The sequence below is a fragment of the Pelodiscus sinensis genome, chromosome 22, assembly GCF_052426305.1.
Source record: "Pelodiscus sinensis isolate ZL-2025 chromosome 22, ASM5242630v1, whole genome shotgun sequence".
In the NCBI taxonomy this organism is placed as follows: Eukaryota; Metazoa; Chordata; order Testudines; family Trionychidae; genus Pelodiscus; species Pelodiscus sinensis.
In genome coordinates, this window is record NC_143073.1 from 8,966,016 (window position 1) to 8,993,558 (window position 27,543).

Genomic DNA, 27,543 nt, shown 5'->3' on the forward strand with positions numbered 1-27,543 from the left:
GCCTTTGTTTACCCATCTCTGAAATGGAGATAATCATACCTAGCAGGATAGTTTGTAGTGTAGGGAGAGAGTCTTTTGGTTTGGTGTTCATAAGCATCTTGTGCTATGGGATCCTGATCCATAAGTGGAGTGCTGTGGTGCTACTGTAACAGAAATAATTCATAATAAAAAATAACAGTAAAAAAGTGCAATGTCTATCCTGGAACAAAAGCCGCTGCTGTTCGCTATGTTCTTGTTCATAATTAGTATGGGAGCCTTCCAAGCTTTTTAACGGAGTGTTTCTGTCTCCCTTCTATTTTCTGCTCTGTTGCAAAAGGGGAAGGCAGATCCCAGGAGCAAATGCTCAGCAATTTGGAGCATCCAGCAATTCCTGGGACCCACGATGGTGCTTGACGCTGATACAAAGATCTTGCTTGACGCTGATACAAAGATCTTCAGTGAGATGGTGCGAAGATACCCATCGTGTCCTGGTTGCTCTCATGCAGAGAGAACTCAGATCCTCCTGCTTCTGTTGGATGGGGGCCAGACAGACACCCAGCAGCTGCCGAGACCACGGGGGGGTCTGCACTGAGACAGAGCATCAGCTGTTGGTAGAAGAGTTCATGCCAGCTCCGTGGTCCCAGATGGTGGTACAAGTTCTGTATCGCAGGTAGGCTCACAGCAGGGCTGGGGGAGGGATGCTTTGTATGAGGGAGGGTGTTGGAAATGGAGCTGTTTTGTGCAAGGCAGTTTGGGTGGAACTGGGCATAAAACCCAGGCCCCTGCTCAAACGACCGCTGAACCCCCATCCCAGAGCTGGGAATAGAACCCAGGAGTCCTGACTCCTGCTCGCCTTGCACATGAGATTAGGATCAGTAGGTCTCTTTATGTCTCCTATTCTGCAATTTACATTTATTCCTATTTAGAACCTGATGTCCCATGGGGCCTGATTCTCCATTGTTCTGAACTTGGCATAACCATTTACACCAGTGCAAAGTGAGTGTAAAATGCTGAGACCAGTGAGTCTAGGAAAGAGACACATTCGGCCTGGGATGTGAATTCAAAACAGCTCAATACAGCGACTGGGAAGGAGCAGTGGAGAGGCTGGATGGGGCCATAGCTAGCAAAGGAGCAGAGAAAACCAATACAGGGCTGGAAAGGACCCGAGTAGGTGATCTAGTCGAGTCCCCTGCACTGAGGCAGAACTAAATACTGTCTAGACCAAGGGTGGGCAATAACTTTTCATGGGTGGGGGGGCATCCCAAGATTTTGGTAAGTGGTCGAGAATCACATTTTTCTATGCAGGGGGTGCAGGTCTGGGATGAAGGCTGAGTGTAGAAAGGACCATGCATGACTCTGTATGGCATGCCATTGGTGGGGGGGAGGGGCTTTGTCACTCGCTTGCCTCCACAAGCATGGCTTCCGGCCAATGGGAGCTGCAAGGATTGTGCTGGGGGCGGGAGCAGCATGCAGAGCCTCTCTCCCCCTCTCCCATGTGGCATGTGCTGTGCAGAGACGCACAGGCTGGCCCCAGCAGCTGGCTGCTTTGAGCCACAGGTGGGGCGCGGCCGGCAGGGAGCCTGCCTCAGACTCTCCCTGGGCTGTTGGACATTGATAGCCCAGAGGACTGTGATGGACTAGATCCAAAGCTTTTGCCCGCTGCTGATTTAAACCATGTCTGGCTGATGTTTGTCTAACATGCTCTAAAAAGCCTCCACAGCCTCAGTAGGCATGTGTTCTAGTGCCTAACTATCCTGCCACGGGAAGGTTTTCCTAGTGTCCAATCAAAACCTCCCATGCTTGCGATTTAGGTCCATTGCTTCTTGTCCTATCCTCAGTGGATAAAAGAACAATTGATCACTCTGATTGGTTTTGTTGCTCTTCTCTGGACCTTCTCCCGTTTGTCCACATCTTTCCTGAAATGTAGTGCCCAGAACTGGGCACAAGACTCCAGTTAAGGCCTTATGAATGCTGAGTAGAGGGAAAAATTACTTCTCATGTCTTGCTTGCAACATGCCTACTAATGCATCCCAGAATGGTGTTTGGGGATTTGGGGTTTTTTTGGTAGCAGCGTTCCATTGTTGATTCGTATTTAGTTTGTGATCCGCTATAATCCCGAGACCCTGGTCTGCAGTACTGCTTCCTTGGCAGTCACTTCCTATGTGATATTTGAGCAATTGATTATTCCTTGCTAAGTGTAGTACTTTGCTTTTGTCCTTCTTGAATTTCATCCTTCCCCTCAATGCAAATGTAGCATATTGTAGATTCTTGAACCTCTTTAATTTGGCAATCCTGGGAAACAGGGTCTGCCGGATTAAAGATGTTGCCGGGCCAGGGAGGTAGGGTTGCCAGGTGTCCGGTTTTCGCCTGGACAGTCTGGTAATTGCGTCTTCTGTCCTGTAAAACCTCCCAGAAAATACCTGTATTTTCTGTTTCTCAGATGGAAGACTGGTGGGGACATTTTTCCCTTGCTGTGTCTGGGCAGGGGTGGGTGGAACGAGAAGCACAGGAATTTAAAGGCGCAGCAACCTTTTTTTTTTTTTTTTTTCTTCTTTCTTTTTGTTGAACCAATTTTTGTCCCGCCATGTTCTGGATTTTTTGTGCAAGTATCTGGCAACCCTACAGGGAGGACATGGTGGGTTCTGGGTATGAGTTGGTGCACTTACCCAGTGCCCTGCTCCCAGGGGCACAAGTGGATCTGTGCTCCTGCTACTCCCAGGCCTCGGGAGCATGCTGGTGGGGATCGGCCTCCTTCTCCGTACCACGGATTAGGGATACCCGGCGTAAGGAGGTGCAGGTGCATTATTACATAGTTATTACTAGTGTCCTGTACCTATCCAGTTCCTTTTCACCCCAGGGTTTAGGGTGACAGGGGTTGTGGGCCACCTTAAGGGATTAAGGTGCATGAAGCTCGCTGGCTGAGCTTTTAAAGGAGACTCAGTGGTGTGAGACACCTCGGTGGGGGGTGCAGAGCATTAGATACAAGCGGCAAAGGGGAACTTGAACAGCTGATCATGCCACCCAGTCCTGGGCAGTGGGAGTGGGAAAGGAAACTAGCCCCCTCCCCCCGCCACCCTAGGATCATTAAAACAAAACCTTTGAATGGTGGATAACTCACAAACAAGATGTGGCACTAATTGGCACCTTGGCCTGGTGCTGAGGGGACCATGGAGAATAGCACCTCGCATGCGCCCCCCCGGAGGGGGTCCCTGTGGGGCAGGAGTGAGACAGGCTGGCGGGGTGACATGCTGGCAGAAGCAGCTGCCCGGGTTGCGTGCTGCTGGGTGTGAAAGCAGCTATTCCTGTCGGGGGAGGAGAGAGTCAGTGTGGCACCAAGAGCTGACAGTATATTCATGGGGCAAGTGCACAAGACAGGAACAAGAGCGGGTGCAGGCTGGTACATGCATCAGGATGCCAAAAGCAGCCAGTGCCATCACTCATTGATTGGGGCGGAGTCTCCTTTACACCGAGACCCCTCTGCACCATCCTAGAACCACACAAGGGTCTCAATTACACGTCCACCCGCTTCTCACCAGGGCAGTGTGGTGCAAAGGGGCCGTATTCATAGCATTTGTGGCCAGAAAGGCCACCCCCGTGAGTAGGACACGGCATTACATTTCACCCTGTTATCGAGCACTCCAACTCGGGGGAAGAATCTCTTCCAGACAGGTGGACAGTCTTGATTTGAAGACCCCAAGAGATGGAGACCCTCATGGGTTCCCACTGTAGACTGGGCCAGTGGGTAATGCCCCTTGTGGAGAAGCTCTGTGTCCAATCTGAATTCGCCTGAGGCTGTGTCTTTCCTGCCAGAAAAGTACTAATTTGTCTGGAGAGGGCTACCTATCTCGATGTAAAATCCTGGAGTGGAGACAAGGGACAGGTGATTGCTGAGGTTTAGGGCCTTACCAAATTCACAGCCATGCAAAACATGACACAGGCCATGAAATCTGGTGTCTTCTCATAAAAATCAGGATTTTGTGCGCCTTGTCTCTATACTATACAGATTTATAATATATGGCGATATACCATCTCAGAGCCAGAAGGGACCTTGAGATGTCATTGAGTCCAGTCTCCTGCTGTCACAGCAGGACCAAGTACTCTCCCTGACAAATTTGCCCCAGATTCCTAAATGGGCCCCTCAAGGATTGAGCTCACAAACTTGGGTTTAGTGGGCCAATCCACAAACCACTGAGCGCTCCCTCCTCCCACAGAGAGACCAGCATCTCGCAAATTGGGGGTCCTGACCCCAAAGGGAGTTGCAGGGGGATCACAAGGTTATTTTAGGAGGGTCACGGTGTTGCCACCCTTACTTCTGTGTTGCCGTCAGTGCTGGGCCGCTGGAGAGCAGTGGTTGTAATGTTGGCTGGGTGCCCCGCTCTGAAGGCAGCGCCCCACAACAGCAGCGCAGAAGTCAGGGTGGCAACATCCTACCCATGTCGTTCTGACTGCTGTGCTGCTGCTTTCAGCGCTGGGCACCCGGGGAGCTCTGCTGCTGACAGAGGTCCCAGCTCTTCAGGCAGCAGTGCAGTAATAAGGGTGGTAATACCATCCCATCCTTACTTCTGTGCCGCTGCTGGTGGTAGCGCTGCCTTCTGAGCTGGGCTCCGGGCCAGCAGCTACCGCTCTCCGGCTGCCCAGCTTGGAAGCGCAGAAATAACCCCCCTGCCATAACCTTCCAGCCTTAACATAGCTCCTTTGTGGGTCAGGCCCCCGGCCATGGCAACACCGTGACATTTCAGACTGAAATATCTGAACTCATGAAATTTACCATTTAAAAAAATCCTATCATGGTGAAATTGACCAAAATGGATTGTGAATTTGGTAGGGCCCTACTGATACAGCGAGACAAAACTACACCTCAGGTGGTGTTGTGGCCTGGGGGTGATCTTGATTAGCTAGGGTAAAGTCAGGAGCGGCCTGAGGTGGGCTGCGGTAGCAGGCACCCCAGGCGGAAGGTGTGATTGGCACCCCTGCCTGCACGGCTGTCAATGGGGTGACATCATCGTCGGGCGCCGTTGAAGGTGGCGCCCTAGGTGATGGCTGAGTCAGCCTACCCAGGGGTGGCCCGGGGCTATAAAGTAAACAGCAACCTCTGCTTCCTCTCCAGTGGGATAGTGCATCCCTATTGCTACCTCCATGTCCAACACAGACCGTTTTTGTAGTGAAGACAAAGCCAGACTTCTATTAAACCAGCCTGCTTTCTCATCTAGTCAAAGGTTCAGATCAGAACCTGCCCTAAACTGAGCTGTGTCTCTAGCCCTCTGGCTATGTCTACCCTGGAACCGGGGGAGTAATTTGCACCATGTGTCGGCCTGCCCGTGCTCACTTTCATCCAGCTACCGTGGCTAGAAATAGCAGTGGCAAGGCAGCAGTGCAAGGGATACCCCTGGGTCCCAGGCCAGCGTGGGCCACCCAGCCTGACGCTTGCATGGCCACGTGCTCCCTGTGATTGGTAGTGCGCTCGCGAGATCAAAGCGGTCATGGGTACATCTGCGTGAGTGGCACTCACGCCTCTAGTGGCAAGATAGATGAGCTTAGCCTAGGCCGCCCCCTCCCCTCCTGCTCTAGTCCTTGTCCCCCCGCAGCACGCCTCCTCATCACTAATTCATGGCGCTTGCAGCCTGCTCCATTAGGGAGCAAGCCGCTGACCTCCAGCTGCATGTTACTGACCTGCCTTCCCCTCCCCTCTGCGGCTTGTCGCTTCCTTTCCTCTCCCCGAAGCATTTAACTCCATTAAGCGCCCCTCCCCCTCCAGCCAAGGATCTCTTAAGAGTCCCCTTCCCCGGCACCATCCATGCATCTCCTCTTAGTCCTTAGTCCAAGAGGGGCATGTGGCCAGATGTTCGGAACATCTGGAGGGACGCCATGGTTTGGAGGGCCCAGTCCCGCCCCTTCTGCACCCGCCAGTGCCCAGCCGCCCCCCTCCAGTGTGGCCACTGGCCCTTGCCCCCGAGCCCAGCAAGGAAGAGCGCAGCAGTGTGCCCCAGCAACGCCGCTCCAGCCACCCTGACCATGCCTGCCGGCTGGACGCCTTACCAGGAAGTCCCCGCCTCCCGCAGAGCCAAGCCGCCTGCCCCAGCAGCGGGAGTGGCCCCATGGCCAGGAGGCCAAGTGGTGCAGCCCCCAGCCTGCCTGCCCCAGCATCTGGGGCTCCGCAGCAGGCTGCAGGAGGAGCTCTTGGGGTCTCCGGTGGAGCCTGGGAGGGGCCAGGTGAGGCAGTTTGGGAAGGCAGTGCCTTCCCCGGCCTAGGATGGACACCACTGGGAACACACAAAGCAAGGCATCCCTAGTTGAAGCAGGCCTGCCAGATCACCACGAGAGGGTCTCGCCCAGGCCTACAAATCTGCGCCTGCCCTAAGCAAGCTGAAGATTCTGGTGACAATCGTACAGAAGGGCCTGATCTGGCAAATAACCCTCCTGACGTGAGTGGGAACGCAGGAGCCTAATCCACCCCCGAGTCGGGAGCGCAACCCAGGGGTCCTGGCTCCCAATCCATTCCCACCGCTACATCGCACATTCCTGCTGGACTTAGGAAAAGAACCCTGACTCTTAGTCCCCTGTTCTAACCAGTAGACGCCCCCCCTCCACCCCGTCCCCTGTTCTAACCAGTAGACGCCCCCCCTCCACCCCGTCCCCTGTTCTAACCAGTAGATGCCCCCCCTCCACCCCGTCCCCTGTTCTAACCAGTAGACCCCCCCCTCCACCCCGTCCCCTGTTCTAATCAGTAGACGCCCCCCCTACCCCCGTCCCCTGTTCTAACCAGTAGACACCCCCCTCCACCCGTCCCCTGTTCTAATCAGTAGACGCCCCCCCTCCACCCCGTCCCCTGTTCTAACCAGTAGACGCCCCCCCCCCCACTCCCGTCCCCTGTTCTAATCAGTAGACGCCCCCCCTCCACCCTGTCCCCTGTTCTAATCAGTAGACGCCCCCCCCCCCACTCCCGTCCCCTGTTCTAATCAGTAGACGCCCCTCCTCCACCCCGTCCCCTGTTCTAACTAGTAGACGCCCCCCCCACTCCCGTCCCCTGTTCTAATCAGTAGACGCCCCTCCTCCACCCCGTCCCCTGTTCTAACTAGTAGACACCCCCCCCACTCCCGTCCCCTGTTCTAACCAGTAGACACCCCCCTCCACCCTGTCCCCTGTTCTAATCAGTAGACGCCCCTCCTCCACCCCGTCCCCTGTTCTAACTAGTAGACACCCCCCCCACTCCCGTCCCCTGTTCTAACCAGTAGACACCCCCCTCCACCCCGTTCCCTGTTCTAACCAGTAGACGCCCCCCCTCCACTCCGTCCCCTGTTCTAACCAGTAGACACCCCCCTCCACCCTGTCCCCTGTTCTAATCAGTAGACGCCCCTCCTCCACCCCGTCCCCTGTTCTAACTAGTAGACACCCCCCCCACTCCCGTCCCCTGTTCTAACCAGTAGACACCCCCCTCCACCCCGTCCCCTGTTCTAATCAGTAGACGCCCCTCCTCCACCCCGTCCCCTGTTCTAACTAGTAGACACCCCCCCCACTCCCGTCCCCTGTTCTAATCAGTAGACGCCCCTCCTCCACCCCGTTCCCTGTTCTAACCAGTAGACACCCCCCCCCACTCCCGTCCCCTGTTCTAACCAGTAGACGCCCTCCCTCACCCCCGTCCCCTGTTCTAATCAGTAGACGCCCCCCCCCCACCTCCGTCCCCTGTTCTAATCAGTAGACGCCCCCCCCCCACCTCCGTCCCCTGTTCTAACCAGTAGACGCCCCCCCCGGTCCCCTGTTCTAATCAGTAGACGCCCCCCCCCCCCACCTCCGTCCCCTGTTCTAATCAGTAGACGCCCTCCCCCCACCCCGGTCCCCTGTTCTAACCAGTAGATGCCCCCTGCCCCGTGTCAAATAGAATTTTGCAGAGATTGATTAAAAGGGCCTGATTCTCAGTCTCATTAGACCCCTCCAGTGGGTAGAAATGGCCCTCTGAGTATCATCACGGGGGGGGGGGGGGGAGGTCTCCTATCCGGTGGGGGGGAAAGGGGAGCGGGGCAGATGTTAGAGTTCTGTACTCATCCCACTCCCAACCCCGGCATAGAAGCAGGTTGGGGGATTGCCAGAGCACACTGCACTATGGGAATTCTTGGCTTCCCAAGGTTCATAGGGTGCCATGGAAGCAGAGTGTAAATTAGAGCAGCCTCTAGGCTGCTCTAACTGACGTTGGGTACTGGGCAGGGCCCCAGAATACAGAGAGCACAAAGGTTGTTTAAAGTGCCCTGTAACCCCTCTATCCCTGTCCCCCAGTGCAGGAATAGAGTAATTGAGAGTCAACTCCATCGATGCAAGGCTGGATCTCAGCCAGCGTAAACTGGTGTGAGTCCATTAACTTCACCACAGCAAGGGCAATTCACACCAGCTGGGAATACAGCCCAAGTTCTAACTTCTACCAGTCTAGGATAGATTTTTCTCAGGTTCCCAGTGGGGGGGGGAGGGGAATGATAAACCAACACCCCCCCCCCCCCACCCCGGCTGCATTCCCCAATAAATCTGATCTCCACCAGCTGCTCGGAGGGGAGAAATGCTATCGACAGGTGTTTGAAGGGAGCCCAGGACAAAGGCCTTTATTTCCACATGTACCCCCCCCCCTCCCGCTGCCCGGCTCCTGGGGGATGCAGGCTTGGGGAGGGGGGGGGGGGGTTGGGTTCACTGTTTCCTTTGCTTGCTGAGAAGTCAGGTGCATGCAATTATTGTCTAGACGAGTCTCGCTGGGGAGCGCGGTGGCGTAATGGTCCCACAGGGACACCCGCCCGGCTCCTTGCTGCACAAAAGCTGCCTTGAGAGCCCGCGCCTCCCCCTGCCACTCAGCAAAGTGGAGAAACACAAAAGAAAGAGGCGGGGAGGAGGTTGGAAGAGGGGCGGGAGAGATCCCCAGCCCCACCCCTCATGCCCAGCCGCTCATGCTGGCTTCGCTTTAAGAGGGGTCTCGAATAATAAATGGCGTTGGGGCTGGCTGGAATTTTTGATTCATTTCAGAACAAAGCCATGGGCCTTTGGATCCTGTGAGAGCTCTCCAAAGGCACGATCCTCAGCTGGTGACAACGGGCCACCTGGCTTGAATTACACCTCGGCTGGTGCAATGCAGTTCTGCCGCCTTCAGCAGTGCTAGGCCCAGCTGAGGGGGCGGGGGGGGGGGGGGGGGGACTTGCTCTTTTCAGATCTCGTCTGGAAGTTGCTGCTCTTTCCCACCCCCCACCCCTCCAGATTTCCCTGGCCTGGCGCGTATGCGGGTCCAAGCATGCAGGGCCAGGCGAATGCGGCAGGGCAGCCACCCGCTTCACATGGGAAAGGCTAGGAGCCAGAGCGAGAAAGTTTTCAGGGAACTTGGAGCCACAGTTCAACAGCTCCGGCTTCCTCACGTGCTGGTGGCATGTGACTGCCACCGCGCCTCAACTGTGCGCCAGTCTGAGTGAGGGAGTAAAATCCCGTTTAATCGGTTAACCGTTCAGTTTAACTGATTGAGCTGGATTCCGGGTGGGGGAGCGCTCCAGCCCATGAGGCTCCTGCTCCTGCCCCTTCCCCCCCGCAGGGTTGCCGACTTCACTGGTTCCACGTGGGGCTACCAGCTCCTAGCCTGTGCGGGGCTCCTGCCTCCGGCCCCATGCAGGGCTGTGTCTGTGGGTCTCTTAGGGGGCTGCTGGTCTCCACCCTGACCCACAGCATGGTCATGATGGGCCACAGGTGGGGGGCTGCTCCCAGGCACAGGTTAACTGTTACCCAGTAAGAATCACCCAATAAGGGAGATGTTTACCGGGTAACCAGTTACACATTCACATCCCTGATCTGAGTGTTGGGAAGGCTGTGGACTGGTACCCAGGACACCTGGATTTCCTGCAGAACCATCGGCAAATCGCTTAGAACTCACTTCTCATTTACACTTTACATTGCTCTGGCATCAGAAAGGGCCCTTCATGTTACTGGAGAATGGGGCCTCAGTTTCCCAACTGTAAAATGGGGATAATATTTCCCCCCCGCTTGCTGGAATTGCAGGTGCCTTGGGGCAGGGACTGACTCTCACTATGGCTACGTCTACACTGGCATGATTTTCCAGAAATGCTTTTAACGGAAAAGTTTTCCGTTAAAAGCATTTTTGGAAAATTGCGTCTAGATTGGCAGGACGCTTTTCCGCAAAAGCACTTTTTGCGGAAAAGCGTCCGTGGCCAATGTAGACGCTGTTTTGCGCAAGAAAGCCCCAATCGCCATTTTAGCCATCAGGGCTTTTTTGCGCAAAACAGTACTGTGCTGTTTACATTGGCTGTGAGGGGATCACTCACCACCATAGCGGGGGTCCGTCGTCTGTCCCCGGAATCAGTCCATTCCGCCCGCACGGGCCTCCGCTCACGTGGCGTTTCCCCTCTGGAATCCTCCGATCACGTTGTTCTCTTCGCCACACTGCCCTCCGGCAGTGCCCAAGTCACTCGCTCTGAGCCCCACTTCCGGGGGTTGGTGTCTCTCCAGCAGGCCTTGCCGCAGGCCTAGCAGGCTGGCCGGTTGGCTGTCCGAGCGCCCTGGCCCAGCCTGACTCTCTAGCCCTGCCCTAGCTCCAAGGAGCGTCCTGCTCCCTCTGCAGCCAGGCTCACACTGCCTTTGCTGAAGCAGCCCTTCCCTTTTATATCTCCCAGCTGGGCCTTAATTGGCCAACGCCGCCCAGCTGGGCTGAACTCCCCGGCCCTGCTCCAGGCTGGGGTTTGGCTCCTAAAGGGCCAGTACAGGGCAGCTGCCCTGCTACATTGGCCCTCTTGCACAAATGATTTGTGCAAGAGGGCTTTTGCCCGAACGGGAGCAGCACAGTATTTCCACAAGAACACTGACAATCTTACATGAGATCGTCAGTGTTCTTGCGGAAATTCAAGCGGCCAGTGTAGACAGCTGGCAAGTTTTTCCGGAAAATCAGATGATTTTGCGGAAAAACTTGCCAGTCTAGACACAGCCTATGTGTACAGGCAGTGCCTGACACGATGAGGCCCTGCTTTCGGTCTCTCCAGGGGCTAACGCATGATTGAAGGGGATAACTGAGAGGATTCTCGGGAGGGGAGGGCAGTGGCCGTAGTGGGGAATATGGCAGAGGGTAGAAGGTTGGGCAAACCGTGGGCAAATTGTTGTGGGCAATCGGGTTTTCTCCCAGCTCCTCCGAGGACTGAGAGCGTCTCTCCCCATGGTGTGTCTGAGCTTTGGTTATAAATCACGCTCTGGTCGGCCTTACTGCCTCATAAATGGAGGGTGAAGTTCGTGCTCCTGCCTTTACGCTCCCTTCCCAGCGGGAGGATGCCAGGAACTCAGCTCTTCCTGGCTCTCCCTGGCCTGCGGGCTTTTATGGCTTTCTTCCTGGCATGTGCCACCCCTTGGAAAGCAGCCACCTGCCCAGCTGCTCCTTGTGCCTGTGGCTTTCAGGATGTGTGGTTCTCCTTCCCCCGCCCAGCACGGGTGTGAAGCTGGCTTTGCACCCGCCTCGCTCCTGGTGATTCAAGCGGTTGGCTGAAATGCAGCGCGGTTGCTCTCTGATTCCTGTGGCCTGTAGAGAGCAGAGCATAAGCTAGAGCTACCCCAAGGCTGTGCTGTTTGACAGCAGCAAGCAGGAGTCGTTGGGCAGAGCCCAGAATACCAGGGTTGCAATGGTGGCTTAAAATTTGCTTCCCTCCAGAAGCCTGCAGCAAAGATAGGGGGCGAGGCCCCTGTCTGGGTCAGAGGACAAGGCGTGGTTGTGGGTGCTAATCCCAGGGGGCTGGCTCCTTCTTGTGTGCTCCAGAAAGAGGAGGACGAGGCACCTGGAGCAGAGCCGACGGTCAGATCGCCAGCCCCTTTGCCCGTGACAGCCCCCTTCCATCACAGGGCTCACAACCTGCTCTTGCAGCTGCAGGCGGGAACGAGGGGTAGGGAGAGAAAGGGGGCGGTGGCAGGGGAGAGAGCAGAGTGACCAGAGCTAATTCAGCCCCTCCTCTCGGCAAGCGTCCCCGTTGTGGTGCCCAGCCGGCCCCTTGCTATTGCTACCTGCCGGACCACGTGAGGCCCAGGAGGGGATGAAACGATCAAGGCCTGCCAGGCCGAGGGGCAGCTGGCTCCCATCTGTGTGTGAATGGTGCTGCTTTGATGACACTCAAAACCCGATCCCCCCCTCCCCCTCCTTGGCTGCTCTCTCCTGGCTTCGTTACCAGAGAGCCTCCTGGGCAGGAGCCAGCCGCGTGCCACTCGTGGCGCCTGCCAGGTGGTGGCTGGGCCGGCCTGCCTCCCCGGAGATCGTATTTCCTCCCTCGGAGGGGTCGAAAGCAGAGAGCCCTGGATCCTGCCCCACGCCTGCTCAGTGAAAAGGGACGTGCCCTGGTCCCCACGGAGCAGCCTGTTGCCGCGCTGCCGGCCCAGTAACTGGCCACGTTGAGGCCTCCTCGTGGCTCCTGCCTTGGGAGCAGTAACATCCCGGTGCCAGGGCACGCTGGGGTTGGGGCCGAGCAGAGGAAAGGGGCAGGGTGTGGGCAGCTGTCGTGGGGGAGCAGTGAGGATGGGGAGCCCTTCAGGCACAGGCTGGGCACACGTTAATCCATCGGCTTTTGTGGCCATGGGGAAACCCTGCTTCGATTTTTCCCTTGTGGGACCTGATTCTCACTTAACCTCAGGCCCCTGCCAGTCACTCCGGCAGCACAACGATGCCTGAGAGGGGGTGGAACTGGCCACCTGAGACTCTCCCTCCCCCAGCACAGGTGTGAGGCTGGCCTAATGAGCACGGCGTGAGCAGAGGGCAACTGAGAGCCACCCCGAGGCTGTGCTACTTGACACAGAGAAGGGGCCGGGTAAAGCTCAGAAAATGAAGATTGCAATGGTGGCTTAAAATGTGCTTCCCCCATCCACCTCCCACCCCCGTCTGAAGCTGAAGCACAGCGTTAACTGTGAAGTAAGCCTGTAGGCTCTGGTTACGACTGTAGTGTCTCCAGAGAGCACAGGAAACAGCCCCTGCCACCTGCCCCCTATGCAGGGGGTCTCCCAAGCTGGGGTGGAGCTGGCATGAGGGCCCTGAACCCACACTGTTCCCAGACCCCAGTGCAGAGGGCAGATTGGTGGTGCACTGCACTGCGGCTACTCTCTGCTCCCCATAGCATATGTTACAGCAGCCCCGAGGTTGCTCTTCCTTGCAATGGAAACGGCAGGGCTCTGTGTGGCCCCACAGTCTGGGGGGTAGAAAAGTCACTTTAAAGCACCGTAACCCCCTCTGTCCCTGTGCCACGTGCAGGGGTGCAATAACTGAGAATCAGGCCCTGTTGTTTCCTCACCCGCCAGCGGCATGAACAAGCTTGGGGCTAGCACCTTCCCAGCCTTTAGGGAGTTCACAGAGCTATGGGAATTACCGCCTTCCCCCCGCCCCGTATCCTGCAAAGAAAGTGGGACGAGAAACCTGCTTGGTGGAGGAAAATCGGAGCCCCCTGAGGGAGATGCCAGCTGGACTGAGTCCGAAGCTGCCGTCCGGCACTAGGGGGCACTGCCAGCCACTGGAAGGAAGCATGGAGGAAATAATTGTGTGGCTGTGTGTTCTATGGGGGATCCCTGGGGTTCAAACACAGGAAGCTCCCTTCCCATCTCCGTCGCGTCCCCCTTGCCGGTGCAGCCCTCGCCTGCAGCCCATTACACGGCCCATGGTTTATCGCCACGCTTTGCTGAGCTAACGAGGAGCAATTTTCCAGCCCTGGCGCCGTGCCCATTAAAATGAATATGGACGTAGAGGCCTTTGCAGGCCCGACCTTTCCCCATAGACTGTCACGCTGCAGAGCAACAAGTCAGGAGGTTGTGGGGAGAAGGGCCTGGACCCCAGAGCAGCCCTGAAGTCTCATCCGCCACGTGGGTCAGTTTGGAAATGTGGGCACAGAAGCCACTTACAGTGCGAGGAAGCACGTGGCGCTGCAGAGAATCAGCAAGAAGGCTGGCATGAGTCTAAGGAAGGATGAGCTAGTGATCCAGCCACAGGGTCCTCGGAACTGTCTGCTAGTTCTAATCCCATCTCTGGCTCCTGCGAGCAAGTCCTTTTTTTCATTCCCTCAGTTTCTCCGCCTGCAGACCACTAGGGGCCTGTGGATCACTGGAGAAAATCCACTGGACTAGATCAGAGCCTCTCGGCTTTTCCAGGCGACTGTATCCCTTTCAGGAGTCTGATTTGTCTTGCGTACCCCCCAAGTTTCCCCTCACTTAAAAACGACTTGCGAATAAAATCAGTCCTAAAAATACAACAGTCTCGCTGCACGCTATTCCTAAAACACTGCTGACTTTCTTGGTTGTACCATCTACTATATATTTTAGAGAGTTTGTGCATCTGTCTGTCTGTGTTAGGGATGTTAAGTAGCTGTTAATACACTAATCAAGTAGTGCATGGAATTTCCATTGACTACTCGATTAGGGTATGTCTACACTACCCCCCTAGTTCGAACTAGGGGGGGGAATGTAGTCATATGGAGTTGCAAATGAAGCCCGGGATTTGAATTTCCCGGGCTTCATTTGCATAAAGCCGGCCGGCGCCATTTTTAAATGCCGGCTAGGTCGGACCCCGTGCCGCGTGTGGCGTACAGCTAGTATGGATAGGAAGCCTAATCCGAACTAGCCAGTCCGTGCCGCGTGTAGCCGCGCGGCACGGGGTCCGACCTAGCCGGCATTTAAAAATGGCGCCGGCCAGCTTTATGCAAATGAAGCCCGGGAAATTCAAATCCCGGGCTTCATTTGCAACTCCGTATGACTACATTACCCCCCCTAGTTCGAACTAGGGGGGTAGTGTAGACATACCCTTAGTCAGTAAGGGTATGTCTACACTACAGCACTAATTCGAACTAACTTAATTCGAATTAGTTAATTCAAACTAAGCTAATTCGAACTAGTGCATCTAGACCTAAAAACTAGTTCGAATTAGCGTTTTGCTAATTCGAACTAGCATGTCCACATTGAGTGGACCCTGAACCGAGGTTAAGGATGGCTGGAAGCAGTGCCGGCAGGGCATCAGGTTAGGACTTAGAGCGTCTCAGGCTAACCGAGGGCTGTGCTTAAAGGGACCCAACCCCCACCCCAGACAGACAGTTCTCAGGGGTTCCCTGCTTGCAAAGCAGTCCTGTCTTGGAGTGCCCTGAGTGCCCACACTCGGCACATCACAGCACTCGGCCATCAGCCCGGCTGCACTTGCCGCAGACTGCCATCCGGGGGGGGGGGGGTTCAATCAGGGGGCTGCAGGAGAGCTTCCACCCTGAGGAGTCCGCAGAGCCAGCCCAATCCTCCCCATCGGGGGCTAATACCCCATTCCTCCCTCACCTCCTTCCACTTACCCCTCCCTAGCCCCCCTTCCTGATGTACAAAATAAAGGACACGCGTGTTCAAAAATAGAAACTCTCTTTATTGAACAGAACTCAGGGAGACTGGGAAAAGGAGGTGGGAGAGGGGAAGAGAGAGGGTGGGAGAGGGGAGGGCAACTAAAATGATCAGGGGTTTGGAACAGGTCCCATATGAAGAGAGGCTAAAGAAATTGGGACTTTTCAGCTTAGAAAAGAGGAGACTGGGGGGGGGATATGATAGAGGTCTATAAAAGCATGAGTGGTGTGGAGAGGGTGCATAAAGAAAAGTTTTTCATTAGATCCCATAATAGAAGGACTAGAGGACACCAAATGAAATGAATGGGTAGCAGGCGTCAAACTAATAACAGAAAGTTCTTCTTCACAAAGCAAATGGTCAACCTGTGGAACTCCTTGCTGCAGGAAGCTGTGAAGGCTAGAATTATAACAGAGTTTAAAGAGAAGTTAGATCAATTCATGGAGGTTGGGTCCATGGAGTGGTATTAGCCAGGGGGTAGAAATGGTGTCCCTGGCCTCTGTTTGTGGAAGGCTGGAGATGGATGGCACAAGACAAATGGCTTGGTCATTGTCTTCGGTCCATCCCTTCCAGGGTACCTAGTGTGGACCGCTGTTAGCAGACAGGCTACTGAGCTAGATGGACCTTTGGTCTGACTCTGTACGGCCATTCTTATGTTTTTATGTTCTAAGATCAGGGCTCAGAGTCGGGGTCTCACTCGACCACCTTGATTTTCATGCAAACCTGCTCCTGGGTGGCCAGGCTGGCAGCTATCCTGCCCTAGACGGCCACTTTCCTGTGCCTAGTGCGGAGGTCGTGGATGTTGGAGGCTTCCCCCCAAACCTCGATGAGGTCCACGATGTCCGCACTAGACCAGGCGGGCGCCCGCCTCTTGCGGCCCCGGGCAGGCTCCTGGGAGCCGCCAGCCTGATCCCAGGAAGAGGCGGAGGGCCGGGTGGCAGCGGGTGGCTGGCTCGTGCCGTGCCAGGTGCAGGGTCTGCTGGCTGGGTGCTCGCAGGCTTGCACCTGGCACGGGCACCGTAGACAGACCGTGCCCCTTTAAGGGCTCCGGGGCCGGGAGGGGCCAGACGAGTTTCCCTGGTGGTGCCCAGAGTGGCCACTAGGGCAAGTTGGGGAGGTCTAGCCTCCCACAAGTTCGAATTAAGTGGCTACACAGCCCTTAATTCGAACTACTTAATTCGAACTAGGCGTTACTCCTCGTAGTATGAGGTTTACCTAGTTCGAATTAAGTGCTCCGCTAGTTCGAATTAAGCTCGAACTAGCGGTTTGTATGTGTAGCGCCTATCAAAGTTAATTCGAACTAACGGCTGTTAGTTCAAATTAACTTTGTAGTGTAGACATACCCTTAGAGAGTTTGTGCGTCTGTCTGTCTGTGTTAAGGATGTTAAGTAGCCGTTAATACACTAATCAAGTAGTGCATGGAATTTCCATTGACTACTCGATTAGTCAGAAAGGGTATGTCTACACTACCCCCCTAGTTCGAACAAGGGGGGGTAATGTAGTCATACGGAGTTGCAAATGAAGCCCGGGATTTGAATTTCCCGGGCTTCATTTCCATAAAGCCGGCCGGCGCCATTTTTAAATGCCGGCTAGGTCGGACCCCGTGCCGCGTGTGGCGTACAGCTAGTATGGATAGGAAGCTTAATCCGAACTAGCTAGTCCGTGCCGCGTGTAGCCGCGCAGCACGGGGTCCGACCTAGCCGGCATTTAAAAATGGCGCCGGCCGGCTTTATGGAAATGAAGCCCGGGAAATTCAAATCCCGGGCTTCATTTGCAACTCCGTATGACTACATTACCCCCCCTAGTTCGAACTAGGGGGATAGTGTAGACATACCCTAAGGGAGTTAGCTCTTGGGGGTGGCAGAAGATGGGACTGAGCAGTCCCGGCTCATATCGTCTCTGAGACCGCTGGGGCTTTGCTTTTTAAACGTAGTAAGAGCTGCCATGCTCTTACTACATTTAAAAGGCAGAGCTGCAGCGGGGGACCCAGCCTGAGCAAGGATTGCTCACTCCCAGCTCATGCCGGATCCCCTGCTGTGCCTCTACCTCCCCTACCTCCACTCCATGCAGACAGAGCTGGGGGGAACTGGTTTAGCTCCCCCCGGCACTGGCTTCTGCTCCCCCTCCCTTGCTCTGATACAGAGGCAGCATGGTAAGGGGGAAGCGAGTAGTCGAGTAGTGACTTGACTAGTCGGTTAGGGTATGTCTACACTGCCACCCTAGTTCGAAGCAGGAGGAGTAACGGTAGTTCAAATTAGGAGCTTTAATTTGAACTATCTAGTCTGTGCTGCGTGTAGCCGCGGGCAGGGAGTTTGAACTACGAGGCATTTAAAAATGGCGGTGCCCGGGAACATGCAAATAAAGCCCGGGATATTTATATCCTGGGCTTCATTTGCAAGTTCGAATGTCTACATTAGCCACCCGAGTTGGAACTAGGGTGGCAGTGTAGACATACCCTTACATCCCTAGTGTGTGTGTCCGTCTGTCCATCTGTGAATTTGTTTTTTCAAGAACTCCTCCTAAACAGTAAAAGTTAGGACCATCAAATTTAGCACAGTTTCCTCTTATCATAACTTAAAGCAAGATCAGGGCATGTTTACACTAGGAAATTATTTCAAAATATCTTATTTCTAAATAATAACTCCCAAAATAATAATTTTGAAATAGCATGTCCATATTAAGGGGACACTTCGAAATTAGTCCAAGGCAGGCTTTGTTAATGCGAATGCGCTACCTCGACTTAGAGCCGCAGAACGCACTGGGGAGTAATTAGTTTGAATTTCAAAATACAGCCTCTCCCCAGGTTACGAATGAGTTACGGACCAAACGCTTGGCCGTAACTCGATCTGTTCGTAACTCGGACCCCATTGAGTTACATAGCGACCGTACTGTTCGTAAGCGCGGGTCGCATTTGTAACTCAGGGACCGCCTTTACGACCGCTCCATGGGAGCTTTGGTCATAAATGCGAATAGTCGTAACTCAACCGTTTGCAACTCGGGGACTGGCTGTAGTGGCACTGGGGCATTCACACTATCACTGCTTCGAAATAACTCTTTCAAAATAAGTGTTATTCCTTGTGAAAAGCAGGAGTACAGATTTCACAATAATCAGCCCGTTATCTCGAAATAAACGGGCTTGGTAGTATGGACGCTCTGCTTGTTATTTCAAAATAAGGGGAGTTATTTCGAAATAACTCCTAAGTGTAGACCAGGGCATAGGCTTAGGGTGTGCCAGCATAATGGGATGTGCATAGAATGCAATTGTTTCTAATCTGGTTATGTCTACACTACAGAGTTTTTCCAATCCTGGAAAAACTCTGCCGGGTCCAGGGAACACGTCCGCTTTTTCGGAACACATCCGTTCTTTCAGAAGCCCTCTTTTTCTCATTGTATGAGGAATAAGGGATCTTCTGAAAGAGGAGGTTTTTCCCACATTTGGCCCCGTATAGACAAGCCAAATGTTGGAAAAGCCTCTTCTGAAAAAAGAAAGTGGAAAAAGGTACACAAATTGTGGTTCACAATTTGCATATCTTTTTCCGGAAAAAGCACACAGTGTAGACATCGTCTCAGAGAGGGGTATGACAGCAGGGACTGTTATACCCCAGAATGACCACAAGGGGAGCAAGTGCCCTGGCTCCCAGGAGCAGCCTGAAGCTGGGCCACATGGTTCCCACTGCCCTGGACCAGCCCTGGGGAAAAGTATCCCCATCAGCCCAAGACTAATCCTGGGGAGAAGCTGCTGGCTTCCCCCAACTCTTGCTCTGAGACCACCAGCCCTTCCCTTGAGCTCCCCCACACCTCCCAACCCCCCAATCTCCTGCCCTGAGCCCCTCTTCACTCTCCAAACCTGACTCCTGCACACCCCCTCTTCAGCCCCCTGCCCTGAAGGAACCAAGCAATGCTCAGCAAGCTTCTGTTGTACTTATAAAAGAAATCAATTGGAATATAAATCTTGAACTTACATTTTAGTGTGTAGTATAGAGGACATGTCACTCTATGAAATTTTAGTGTGTATTGACTTCACTTGTGTTTTTCCTGGAGCCTGCTGTAAAACTAGGCAAGGGCCTAGGTGAGTAGATGTATCTCCTGGAAGACCTCTGCATGCTAGGGATGTTAAATATCGGTTAATTGACTAGACAATTAACCTCATGAATTCTTATCGGTTAGTCAACTATTCGATAATCCCCGGGAGTGGAGCCGGCAGCCCGTGCGCTCTGGCCCTACTGCCGAGGATCCCCCTGCTTCTCCACGCTGATGCCCCTGTATTTGAGGCAGCAGTGCGGGGTGCCAGGTGGGAGCTGGTCTGCAAGAGAAGCCAGTTTAAAAACCAGCTCTCCTCATGGACCGGCTGCCTGTCAATCCACGCTGCTGCCTCTGATACAGAAGCAGCAGCGCAGGGGTGGCAGCAGCCCATGTCCGATGGGAGTCTGAGCTCCCTGACCCTTCACAAACCAGAACTGAGTTGGGCGGCCTGCCTGCCTGGCTCCTAATTCACTTTAAATGCAGAGTCGCAGCAGGGGGAGGTCCTGGATATTGCACAAGCCAGGACTGAATCAGGCTGCCTGCCCACTCAGTTTAAATGCAGAGCCACAGTGGGGGTAGGTCCTGGACCTGGTGCAAGCCAGGACTGAGCGGGGCTGCTGGCCAGCCTGCTAAAAAATGTACTGGCGGTGGGGAGGGAAATGTGTGTAGTCTATAGCATTAACCTATATGCGTTTGCTTATCAGTTAATCGGTTAATAGACTACACTATTACATCCCTGCTGCCTACACGTGCCCCCGGTTGAGGACCCCTGGACTAGATGATTAGAATGGCCCTTTTGAGCCTCAAAACCTAGGCTAAATCAGGCTTCAGGTGGGCACCAGGAAAAAGTTATGCACTCGACGTTAGTAGCTGCCGCGGAAGATTTCACCCTGAGCCAGCCGTTCCTCTTGTGCATCATTTGCGTTATACACTAGGTGGCGCGGTTACTCACTCTTGTGTGGGTGGCTACAACAGTGCTCAGCCTGGGGAAGATTGGGCAGCTCAGCTTCTGGGATGTGGGTGGGAGACGGCGGTTGGTTTGGAGCGAGAGGTTCTGGCCCTCCGAAGGCGTCTGTCCTGGATGCCAGATCTAGACCATAATGGGCTGCTTGTCCGGCTGCTTGCTTTCTCAGCAGTGACTGGCGCCATCTCCTGGGTGCAAGGAAGGGGCCGCTGGTGTTAATCGTAGATTTGGGGGCTTCATCTGGCACCCGAGAGATCTGGCTTTTCCCAGGAACAGGAGGCCCAATTCTCTCCTGACGCTGCTGATGAAAGTGCAGTGGCCATTCTGTGGGTGAATGGAGAGTTGCGCCTTGGGACCTTGGGAGTGTGAGTCCATGCGGTCAAACCGGGGGTGTGTGTCTGCGGGAATGGACGTGCATGTGTGTGAGCACAAGTGCACAGCTGCAGCTGGGGAGATGTGGGCATGTGTGATTGTGTGCAGCTGATGCAGGATTGTGTACACATGCGTGCGTGCAGAGTCAGGTGATTGTGTGGCTCTGTGTGTGTGCATGCACGACTGTGCAGCTAAGGGTGATCGGCGTGGGGGGTGGGAAGCATGAGTCCGCGCCTGTAGACCCAGGAGGTCTGGGTGTGCATCTCCAGGTGTGATTGTGTGGCAGTATTTGCAGCTGGGTGGCCTGTTGGGGACAGTGGTGCGGTGAAGGAAGGTGGAAGTGGGCATGTGCATGTGAGTCTGTGTAAGTTTGTGGGGTGCGTGCACAAGCACAGCAGGGGGAGATATGGGGAAGAGCGTGCGTGCATGTAGTGCCAAGACTGGGACTCAGCGTGTGTGCAGCAGGAAAAGGGGGTGATGCGTTTGGGGGAGACGCCCCTGCCTGCCCGCAGGTGGGTGACTGTCGCATGGACATGCATGCGGTGGGCAGGTGAGCATGCGGCAGCTGAATCCAAGCAGGGTGGGAGGGAGGGCAGAGCAGGAGAAGCGTGCGATGCTCTCGCACGTGTAGTGGGTGCGTCCTCTTCGCTCTGCAGCTGCAGGCCCCCATGGGATTTGGGGTGCGGATTGGCACGCCTTTGTCCACTGTTGGGTTGGGAAGCTGGGATGGTTTCTAGGGGTCCAAATAGTTTTCCTCCCTGCTGCAGGATCAGCCGGCTCATGGCCAGCAGGCTTGGTAAATGATCTCTCCCTTGTGCACAAAGGCCATGGCAGGCCCCGCCCTGCAGGGGGTGCACTTGTGAGCCATAAAATGCAACGAAGCCCATTAATGAAATCGCTCCAGACATCTTCTGCAGCAGCCAGGCGAACGCCTAGACTGCAGCACTTTTCCAGGATACCGGAGTTATCTCGGAAAAGCAATGCCACGTCCAAGGAACGCGCCCACTTTTCCAAAAACATTTTTGGAAAAGCGGACGCGTTCTTTCGCCGTCCCCCTAAACCTCGTTGTACGAGGAAATAGGGATGGCTCGAAAGAGCAGCTTTTTCCGAAATTTGGCACCGTGTAGACGCGCCAAATTTCGGAAAAGCCTCTTTCGAAAAAAAAGCGGAGAAAGATAGGCAATTTGCTTATCTTTTTCCGACTTTTCTTTGTGGTCTAGATGTAACCCAACCTATGCCCATCCATGCCTTGCTTCAACATGCTATAGTAATGGCCGATTCATTAGCATTTTGTCATGTGAGCTTACACAACCTATCTCAACTGGTATGAAGCAATGTATCCAAACACCTATGAAACAAGCAGAACTTAAAATATAAATCAGTCCAGGTGGCTTTTAATCTTACGAAAATAGGTAGAATCTCTTTGGCCTGCACAAGGTTGGGCTTAGGTTTATGTGGCCATTCTGTATAATAAGTCTGGGCACCAATGGCTAACAGCGGTGCTCTCCAAAAATGGCTTTAGACCTCAGACAGGGCTTTTTACTTGGCTCCTGTTTTATCAGCACCCCCAAAGTTAACGGGTTGCTCAATTGAACTGTTCTGCTTTTGGCCCAGTGCTCATGTTGACAGTACAAGCTAGCCTGTGCCTTGTAGAGTACTGTGCATTAGTGATCATACAGTCCTTACAGGGTGTAGGGACCAATATAGAGTTCATGGGTCCTGCGGATTTTATACAGTGTGTGGGACTGTGCAAACCATTACAGATCATAGGAAACATGCATCATCGGGTGTACAGGCTGCACAGACCATGCATTATAGGGTGTGTGGACTGTACAGACCATGCATTATAGCGCAGATGGGCTGTACAGACTGCCCATCCCCCAAAGCCCCTTTGCAATGCCATAGCAGCCCAGAGAATGAAACCCGGCGGGTAGAGGTGGTTAGTAGCTGTACCTGAAAGCTGCAGGGAGGAGACCAGGGTTCCCTGTAAGCTGGGTGCTTGTGCAGCCACTCAGGACAGATTCCAATGCCGCCCAGCTGATTAGCAGAGTGCTCACAGCTAGGTTTGTGTTTCTACTGGTGGTGCACATCTGCACATACCTTGGTGCACATAACAAAATTTAATCCGCATATGGATGGAAAAATCCGCCCCTGAATGGAAGAGATCAGAAGGAACACTGGAGGAGACTGCTCCCACTACTGGAGGCAAAAGCAGTGTCTGCTGAGGACGAGCATTCCTTGGTCGGAAAGACGGTCCAGTGAGGCAGCAGGGACGCACACAGTCCCGCTGTGATTCCTAGGGGTGTTGCAGTGATCCAGATCACAGCTTTCCTCCCAACCTCAGCTAACTCCCGAGACGGTCTGCTCTTGGCTCTGTACTCCACCCTTTGAGTGGCTCTTCCTCAGCTACTGAAGCACACGTGGGTTGGTGGGGAGGAGGAACGGGGAGTCAAACCAGGGTGTGACTCCATTTGCATCCGTGCCCTTGTTTGCCCCAGCTCAGAGCTTGGCCTCCACGCTGCACGTTGCCTGCTTTGGCTGCGGTCGCAGGCGTCTAAGCAGCCAGCGGGGACCTGATTTGGAAAGGTCGCTTGGCTGAGGCATCTGGAATGCTCTTTTCCTGCTCATTGCCAGGGCTCTGCGACAGCGATTTAATGAGGGGGTGCTCCTGCCTTCCTCGCCTGGTAAGTATCACGCTCGTTACTTTAACGAGGGGGTCTGCTACTCAGAGTCTTTCCCCCACTGAACTGTTAGTCTCTGCATTTCCTTGCAATAAAACCGATACTGGAGATGCTGTTGGATATGGAAGATTCCCCCCCCTTCCTCCCCCGCCCCCCCCGCCCCCCCGGAGATGACAGGCATATAGGAGCTAGCATAGCCACTCCAGTCCATTTGTCTGGCTAGCTCAGTGGCCTGCCTCCAGCCTGGCTGGAATCCGCCTTTTCTTCGGTCTAGTGGGGTTGCCCTGCGGATTCAGCCACTCTCCAATGCAGCCACCTCTGGGGTGGAATGCACCAGCTGTTGCAGCCGCGCCCAGCAGAACTGCACAGGGATCGCATACCCAACAGCCATAACAAGGTGCACCCTGGCTAAGCCCCCAATCTCTCTTCCCCCCCACACACTGAGGGGCTGGTGCACACCCCACACACCGGTGCTGCAGAGGCTCCTTGTGCGAGGGGGAGAGGACATCAGTAGGTTGTTTCTACCCAATCCAATGTGAGCCTTTGCTGCCCGGGTGGCATAAAGGGGCATCTGCATGGCTGAGAACCAAGCTTAGAAAGTATCAGAGGGGGAGCCGTGTTAGTCTGAATCTGCAAAAGCGGTGAGGAGTCCTGTGGCACCTTATAGACTAACTGAAGTGTAGGAGCATAAGCTTAGAAAGTGCAAGCAAATGAGAACAACCCTGAAAACAGCAGGCTTTAAAAACCTGCCTCTGACGTCTCCTCGGGCTCTGGCTCAGAGGGCCCTGTTCAGACTACTAGAGTCCATTGGTTTCTACTGCTCCTTGTAATGTTCTGGCCTCGCTCCCGCAGCTCAGCCATCCCAGTGTGTGCCGTGTGGTTTGGGGCTATTTTTATCCTTCTCGGCGTTGCTAAGACGCTGTGTTAAAGCCAGTCAAACCCAGCACTGAAAATCACAAACTTTCGATGTAAGAGGAACTACTGATGGAGATGGAGAGCATGTTGCTGGTAGTCACCGCTGCAAAGGAAAATGAATGAAGCACAGCTGCTTACGCGCAAGTCTGGGACTGGCCCGAGTGTTTTGGCAACAGGGCTCCGGCGTTGTTAGGTTACAGGGAACGGTGATTCATCTCCAAGAGGCACTGAAGAAGGGAGTGAGATGACTGCTGGCTGCTGTAGCATGTCCCCGCAGTCCACAACCGGGATGGGTGAGAGATATGAATAGATCAGTAGCAATTTGAGTCTGCCAGTGAACAGTAGAAGAGGGGGGTTATTCCTCCCTTGCCTTGCACCTCGTGTGCTCTTGTACAGCATTGCCAAGTGTTTGTGAAATGCACCCGGTCTCATCTAGCAGGGTGTGTCACCCGGTTAACATTCACTTCTGGGGTTTACCTCAGCGTGCTATCCCACAGCAATGCTGCAAGCTGCTTTGACTTCACTTACCTTGTGTTAGCTAGCAAGAGGGAAGAACACACCCTTGTAGAGCGAGAACACACCCAGGGCTAATCCCATGCAGTTTTGAATGTCTAGACCAAGCCTGTAAAGCAGTGGTCCCCAACCCAGTGCCCGTGGGTGCCATGGCGACCACCAGGCCATTTCTGTGCACCCGCCAAGTGATCGGGGCCATTCCCGCCCCTGTCCCCAGGGGGCCCCTGGGCACGTGTACAGGCGGCCTCGCCCCCAGGTGCACGGTACATGGGTGCTGCTGGCTCCTGGGCGCACAGCGTATTGGCGTCCCCACCCCTGGCCGTGTGGCACAGGAGCAGCGCCGGCCCCGGGAGTGCAGCGCATGGGTGGCACCAGCACCAGGCATGTGGCGTATGAGTGATCCCACCCCCAGGAGCGTGCCCGGCGTGTGAGTGGCCCCGCACCTGGGCACCCGGCAGCCCCAAAAAGTTGGGGACCACTGCTGTAAAGCAGTAAGGACCCAATTCCCATTTACTCTTGATTTCAATTAGGGATGTGAAAGTTTAACCGGTTACCCAGCTAACTGGTAAGCATCACCCTAAAGCGGTAATGCTTAAGGGTGTGTCTACACTTGCAACCCTATCTTGAAATAGGGATGCAAATGAAGACATTCGAAATTGCAAATTAAGCCAGGATTTAAATATTCTGTGCTCCATTTGCATATTCACATTCTGGCGCTCTTTCGAAATAACAGATGCTGTTAAGACACGGTTATTTCGAGAGAAAACCCTTCTCTCGAAATAACCCTTATTCCTCATACAATAAGGTTTACCAGTTATTTCGAGAGAAGGGCTTTCTCTCGAAATAACGCTTCTACACAGTGCATTTTATTTCGAAATAGCACCAAAGCGTGATTATGCAAATGAAGCTCGGGATATTTAAATCCCGGCTTCATTTGCATTTCGAATGTCTTCATTTGCATCCCTATTTCGAAATAGGGTGCAAATGTAGACACACCCTAAGTTACTGGTTCCTGTTAACTGCAGGGCCTGAGGCAGCTCCCCACCCACCACAGGCAGGGACTGCTCTGGCCAGCTGGCTGGAGCAGCCCCTATCCATGGAGGGGCCACCTCCCTCCCCCCTCGCCACAGGTTATGTGCTGGCTTCCCACGGGTACAGCCATTTTTCCGACAAAATTTGAGGAACGTCCGCACTGCAATCACGTTCTTCCACAAGAAAATCGAAAGAACAGGGTTTTTCCGGCATTGGTAATCCTCATTCTACGAGGAAGAAGCCTTTTTCTGAAAGAGCTCTTTCGCCAAAAGGCGTGTGTGGACAGGAAAGAGGGAGTTCTTTCGGAAGACGAGGAAAGAGGAAAAAGCACAGATGCCCTGATGGCCACTCTGTCCATAGCTATCACAGCTGACATGCGAGAGCGCGTCCATTCAGTCTGGACACTCTTTCAGAAAAGCAGATCACTTTTTTGATGCGCTTTCGTGTGTGGACACTCTCTTTCAGAAGACTTTTTTGGAAGATCTCTTCTGAAAAAAAGCTTCATCCGAAAGAAGCTTGTGGTCTAGACATAGCCCAGGAGCAGGGCTGAGAGGGGCTGCCAGCCCTGCTCCCGGAGAGCCGGCTGCAGAGCCCACAGCAAAGCCTCCCCGAGCTCCGCTTCTCTTCCATCCCTGGCTCCGCTCCTGGGGAAGTGGCTTTGCTGTGGCAGCATCCTGCCGGCCCCGCTCCTGGGGAGGTCTGAGTCCAAAACTCCCTGGCTGCAAATTAAGCCCATTACTTCTTGGTTTTTTGTTACTCTCCTTTGGGATCTCTCCAAATCGTCCACGTCTTTCCTGAAGTACAGTGCCCAGAACTGGACACAGTGCTCCATCCGAGGCCTCACCAGGGCTGAGTAGATGGGGACAAATTAGCTCCCGTATCTTACCCGGAACACTCTGGTTCATACACCTCAGAGTGATTCCAGCCTTTTTTGCCACGGTGTCGCACTGATAACTCATCCTCAGTTTGTGATCCATTCGAATTCCCAGATCCCTTTCGGCAGTTCTGCCGCCTCGCCCACTTTGTGGCTGTGCAGATGGACTTTGAACTAGTCATTATTCGGTTTTATCGTGTTGATTTTAGGGATGTGAAAGGTTAACCAGCAAGCCTCATGGGTGATGCTTACCGGTTCCGGTTAACCGGTGAGGGCTGTGATAAGCCTAGGGGGGCTGCAAGCCGAGGCTGCTCTGGCCCTCTTGCTCCCCATTTAATCAGTTAACTAGTTAAACACTATGTTAAACCGGTAAACCAATTAAATGGGATTTTACATCCCTAGCTGATTTCTGACGGATTCTCCACTTTCTCAAGGTCCTGTGTGATTCTTGACCCCACTTCACTCATAAGACCTAGTGGCCTCAGGCATTTATTGAATCTATTCTTGCCTGCTATCTTCAGCTGGCATCAGACTGTCCACTAGCAATCCTACAGGTTTCACCTCCAGAATCCAGGACTCTCTGGTCCAGCTACATCGGTGGTTCGACAAGGATGTGGATGTTGCTGGCCAGAGAGCCCCAGAGGTTGGGAGTGGGGCTATTGGGAGTCCAGTAGCAGGGGGGGCCGGCAGTGACTGGGCTGGCTGCAGAGGGGGCAGCAGCAGCCAGGAAACCCCCAGCTGGACTGGTCAGGCCGGGCGCAGGGGCCAGGAAGTCACAGCCAGGAGCGCCGGCTGGCCCGGGAAAGTGCAACCCCGGTGGCAGGAGAGCCAGCAGCCGGGAGCTC

At 54.3% G+C, this 27,543-nt stretch overlaps 1 protein-coding gene across 1 annotated transcript in view; it reads left to right on the forward strand.

Annotated features, from left to right (window-relative positions):
* The first annotated feature begins 628 nt into the window (after positions 1–628).
* Positions 629–27,543, forward strand: part of LMNA (lamin A/C) — a 117,003-nt gene continuing 90,088 nt past the window's right edge. Inside the window, exon 1 of the mRNA XM_075907263.2 lies at positions 629–649. The gene's annotated coding sequence lies outside the window, so the exon portion shown is untranslated. The remainder of the gene's footprint in view (positions 650–27,543) is intronic.